Source organism: Parasteatoda tepidariorum, chromosome 4 (assembly GCF_043381705.1).
Source record: "Parasteatoda tepidariorum isolate YZ-2023 chromosome 4, CAS_Ptep_4.0, whole genome shotgun sequence".
NCBI classification, from domain to species: domain Eukaryota; kingdom Metazoa; phylum Arthropoda; class Arachnida; order Araneae; family Theridiidae; genus Parasteatoda; species Parasteatoda tepidariorum.
This window is the reverse complement of record NC_092207.1, coordinates 13,776,920-13,782,919: the sequence shown is the minus strand read 5'-3', so window position 1 is coordinate 13,782,919 and position 6,000 is coordinate 13,776,920.

Below are 6,000 nucleotides of genomic sequence, written 5' to 3'. Positions count from 1 at the left end.
TTTTTTTTTTTTAATCAGTTTTTTTAAAATCGAACCTGATGCTGTGAAGATAAGGAGTTTTGTTTTCCATAGATACTATTTTAGTAAAATACAGATTATATAATACTAAAACGTCACAACAAAAAAGTTAATCGTTTTAAATTAAACATATTGTAATTTTAATCTACATAGTAAAATATAGATGCTTTAAAAATTATTGCACAAATCACTTAAAATATTAAAATAATTTCACAGTATAAATGGCTGCTTGTACCCTGAAAAAGCGAAGAAATATCTTAACAAAACTATTTACTTTCTAGCTTATTTTCTAGAATAATAGTAAAATATACCTGCCTACCCAAACTTATTAAATATTAATAATCAAAAAATTCTACAGGCTTTGGTAATAACAAATAATTTAATTTTAAACAAGCTAGAACGGCTTTGTTCGGTTTTTCCAGGGTACAAACAGGCATGAATATTTCAAAAACTAATTTTTATTTTCTCAAATAACGTAATTTTGGCGATTGTCTGCATTCCACAGCATTCGTTTTTTGAATATCGTGTTGACGATGTCGGTTGACATAGTACAACGTTTGTAAATGCGGAGAGATGTCGATCGACGTTCCCCAACGTTTCTACAATATTGGTTTGCAATATTGAATATACGACATAAAAGGGGTCCATTTTTATATAGTACAATATTTCGCTACGATATTGTACAATGTTCAAAGCTACGTTTTTACGATATCGTTTTTGTGAATTGTGCTACTTGGGAAAGAAAAATTGTTAATTATGAAAAATAATTTCATCGTGATAATGAAAACTTTTCCAAAAACCTATTACCGTTCAGCAGTCTAAAAAACTTTTTCATGGTTTTCTTTTGCGTGGAACACAAAATTTGATTATTTTAAATTTAATCTTAATTAAAATAAATTATTCTCATAACTTTTATGAATATGATTGCACTATGATACTAAAATTGTGTGTTACTTTGATTTCTGGGTTTAATTAAAAATAAGAAAAGCGTTTCATTACATTCACAAAACTGACAAGTCATCTTTCAGAGATGGTGAAAAATGAATGATTATTAAAAAATAATTTCTTTTAGATAATGAACATATAGCTGGAATCCTATTACCGATAAAAACAATATGGAGCAAATTTTCGTTGTTTCCTTTAGCGTGTGACGCAAAATTGAATAATTTTAATGTAATCTTAATTAAAATAGGTTATTTTTATAGCTTTTATAAATATAATTGCACTTCGATACTTGAATTCCGACTTGCATTGTTTTATGGGTTGAGTAATTAGAAGAGCTTTGCTATATTTAGGAAGTTGATACCTTATCTATAGAGGATATTAATAATAAAAAAATAGTTGCTTATAAACAATAATTTCATTGAGATAATGATGAACATTTAACTGGAATCCTATTACACCCAAACAATCTGAAAAATATTTTCGTGGTTTTCCTTTGTGTGTAATGCAAAATCTGATTATTTGAATTTAATCTTAGATAAATAAGTTATTCTTATAATTTTCATAAATATGTCTGTACTCCGATACCTAAATTGTGACTTACTTTGGGTTGCGTTATGGGTTGTGCTGTAAGAACAGTGTTTCGTTATATTCACAAATATGACAGGCCATCTACCAAGGATTATAGAAAATGATTGATATTAGAAAATAATTTCTTTGAGCTAATGAGCATTTACCTTGAATTATAATATAGGTAAAGGCAATCTGAAAAAAATCTTCGTGGTTTTTCTTTTGCGCTTAACGCAAAATTTGACAATTTTAATTTCAACTAATGCTTGATTAAAATAGATTGGTTGTATAACTTTCATAAATATGGTTTTACACAGGTATTTAAATTGCGAGTAACTTTGATTTCTGGGTTGGATTAAAAATTACAAAAATATGAATATCATCTCGTTATATTTACAAAGATTATTGGCTGTCTGTCAATGATGCTAAAAAAAATGATTCACTATAAAAACAAATCATTGTGATTACTGAGCATTTAACTCAGATTCTTTAAGCGTCAAGCAATCTGAAAGATATTTTTGTGGTTTTTCTTTACGTGTAACGCAAAAAATTATTGTTTTCTTAAAAAAAACCATTCATAAAGCCAGACTTCAATATTTACATAAATTATGAGTTATTTTATTTTTCTTCCTTGTTAAAACTACAAAAGAGGAGCATTGGATTAATTGCAATGCACTAGCTGGGTAGATAGTCATTTGTGGATAAAAAGAAATGTTTATCATATTTCGATAAGGATATAGATGTTAATATATATTTAAGAGTTTAAATAATTATCCGTGCTCCTGTACCTTGCACATAAATTCATCATGACTTAAACTTTAAAGGCATCTATAAAGATCTGAAATTGATAGACGCTCTATACAATCAATTTCATAATAAATATGCTATGAATAATTGTTTTGATAAAAAAGATTTTTTTTTTAATTCTCATAAGAAAATTTAACATATTTATGGTTGAATAGCTTTTTTTTTTTTTTTTTTAAAAAAGCAAACATTTGTCACACAAAGCATTTTTAATTATAGCGATGTTAAAACAATAATAGGTTTTAAACAATAATAAACTAATATAATTTTAAGGGTTTTAGTTCTGAATTCGTTCTATTATATGTGTTCATTAAATATTTAAATACAAAAAAAATGCTAAAATAGGCATTCATGCCTAAACCCTCCACGTGCTGCTCAGTTCCGGTACTGAAATACGAGGAGATTTTTTTTATATTTTCTTTATCTGCATATGTTACAATTCACATCTTCATCAGTCGTTTTAAAATAATACAAGAATTTTATTAACTTTTACGTTTTCAAAAAATATATATTACGATATCTGCTATTTCAGCGGGCATGAAAAAATAATAAAAAATAAGTGAAAAATTCATGCGATATTTTTATTTTCAGATGAATATAATTTTTGAATATTTTGTCTCTAAAATTGCTACAGAAATTATGTAATAAAACAGAAAAAATAAAATGAAAGCCCTGATTTATGGAATACTCCGAATCACTATCTACATAATCAAGAAGTTTGTTATTCCCACATATAACACCGCTGACACTCGACAAATCCATATCTTTCATAAATGCTTCGAGCGAAATAAAAACAAAAAGAATGCAAACTCACAAATACGCCGGGGGGGGGGGGGATCAAGCTAAAGATGAAAAAAATTCTTGGACCCTCTAGTGCCATCTAGCAGCAAAAATAAGCATCAAATGATGTTCTTTTAACCTACACGGTGAAATAGCGGGATCAGTATTGAAACAAAGGGAAAAAATTCTTCCCCCAAACAAAAAAATAAAATACAAGCAACCTATAGACATCTTTAAGCAATGTACAAAATAATATACTAGATTTCAGAGAAATTTTTTTTCAGAATTTAAATTAAACGCGTAACTAATTACGTGTAGTGTTTATGCACGGCGGGAATCTCAGATGCGAGCGCCACTTTTAAGTACGGAACTTAAAGATGCGAGCGTCATTTTTTGTGAGTAAAATCGGTCTGTCAATTGTGTGTTGCTTTTCAAAAAGGCACGTTAATTCTGTCGAGTCACAAAGTCTTCAATGTTCCCATAAAAAAATCATACTTCCGGGAGTACTGATCCAGGAGTTTTATTGTCTTCCGGATTGGTTCAAAATTACTAGGCTACGGAGTTGAACATCAGTAGTCGTAAATCCAAAATTTTGTCGGCTGTTCAACGACGGTTATGAAATAAAATATATTAGTAGCTCAGGTTATAGAGCGCTCGCCTTCCAATGAGATGAACTGGGTTCGAATCCCGGTGATGGCGGGTCGATACGAATTTCGCACCCGGCTTGCACCGACCATAGTGCTGACGTAAAATATCCGCAATGGTAGATGGATCATGGACTGAAGTCTCCTTGCCGTTAGGCTAACCATGGGAGGTTTTTCTCTCCGTGTAACGCAAACGAGGGTTAGTTTGATCAAAAAAATCCTCCGCGAGGGCAAATTTCTCCCAATACTTGATCCAGAAGTTCCCTTATCTCGTGAATTGGGTTCAAAATTACAAGGCTACGGAGTTGAACATTAGTAGTCTTAAATCCAAAAAATTGGGTCGGCTGTTCAACGACTCATATAAAATAAAAATATATTGGTCCCTGAATAACACAAATACATGATCTGAAGTTTAAAGATATTGAACAATCGTGCTAAATAGGATACAGCGGGTAGAATGCAAGGCTACAAAATATCTTAATATTTGTTATGATTTTGTAACATTGAATGGACCGAATTATGTCTCTTACAATTTGTCTGCAAATATAGCTTTAAATTTTCGCTATTGCGATAATTCAATTTTTATCACTCAGAGTAGTTCAACTCACTCAACATTTTAGAAAGTGAATAGGAAAGTAACCTATTCTTGAAATTTAATGTTTTGATAATTTAAAATCATTAATAAGGTTCTGAAGAGGTATTTTTTTTAATATCATGTTAATTTGATAAGTTTTTAGTTCACGTTCAAATAATGCATTGGCCTTAAATGGGGCGCGGGTACGAGTGACGTCAATTCTGTCTAAGCACCTATGCGGGGAGTCTGGTCGTGATGAGTAATGTACAGGGGAGCCGGAATCAGAGATCGCAACGCTCGAATACGCCCTCTGGAGAACACTGGTTCCATGTCTTGACATCCCCCTCCTCTTCTCAGTTGTATAGATATGTACTACGATATTTTCCTTTTTCTTAATATTTTAGTAATATAATTGACCCAAATATTTTTTAAAAATTCCACGATACTTTCTTTTAGAACTATGTTCATTGTAGTTTTCAGTCCCATATAGTTTCTTAACTTAAAAGTTTTTAATCTATTTGAAAATCAATAGAGTAACTGGCGTACTTCCTTCCCCTGTGACACTCCACTGGCTGATGGTAAAAACATGCGAAGTTTGCCATAAGTAGAGAGTTCTGCTTTACACCACCTATAGCCCACTTCGATCGTCAATGGGAAATCACTATGACCTCCCAAAGACTTTCACTGTTCGGTAAGTTTTGTCTGACCTTTCGGCTGAGGTATTTTGCTAAATTTCATTTTCTCTCTTTTTTCCAAATAAAATTAGTCAGTATATTATTATTATTGACTTTATTTGCTTTTTTTAAATATCAGTGCGCAAAATATCCACTCGAGTATCATTTAATTTATACATTTCCCCATTCTTAAATCTTCCTCAACAAATCAACTTCCTTTCTTGCCATTGAAATGCCCATTTTTCAATCACTCGCAAGCTCTTAAATCCGAATATAAACGAGCCAGTTCCATCAGAAATCAAGAATTAAGATGCCAATGAACCTTCATCTTCAAAAACTCCCTCTCTCGTCTTTTATGGAAGAAAAAAAAGTTTAACAGAGAATAGGTGAAAGCAGTTTGGTTAGCATTGCAGGTGAATATTGCACGAAACTGAGCAAAAATTATCAGTTTATTTACACACTACAAAATTTTATCTTACTTTTTAAATCCACAGGAACTTAAAAGACTGCGTAAACGTTGTTTAACCTCTGGGATTACTTTTTTGTTTTTCTGTTGTCTATCTAGATCAGGGGTTGCCAAACTTTTTTGATCATCGACTCCTACATAATTCTTCGAAATCTCCATCGATCCCCATAAAAGTAATTTTCTTTTAATTAAAATGAAACTCTATTAGATACTGTGTTTGTACATTTATTTTATGATTTTGAACATTTATTAAAGTAATAGTACATAGTGTAACAATAGTTTTATGAAAAATATATTAATGTTGAAATATAAATACCTTAATATTTATGAAATAATAAGTAATTATATGTAAGTAGAAATAATAAGTAAAGTAGCAACGGATTTATTGCTTCTTAATCAATGACATGGGTGTGCCTGGTGTTTTTTTTTCTGCAAGGTTCGTTATATTGGGTTCANTTTTTTTTTTCAAGGTTCGTTATATTGGGTTCAAAATTGGTCATTTTTTATCTTAAATCCCCTCGAAATTCC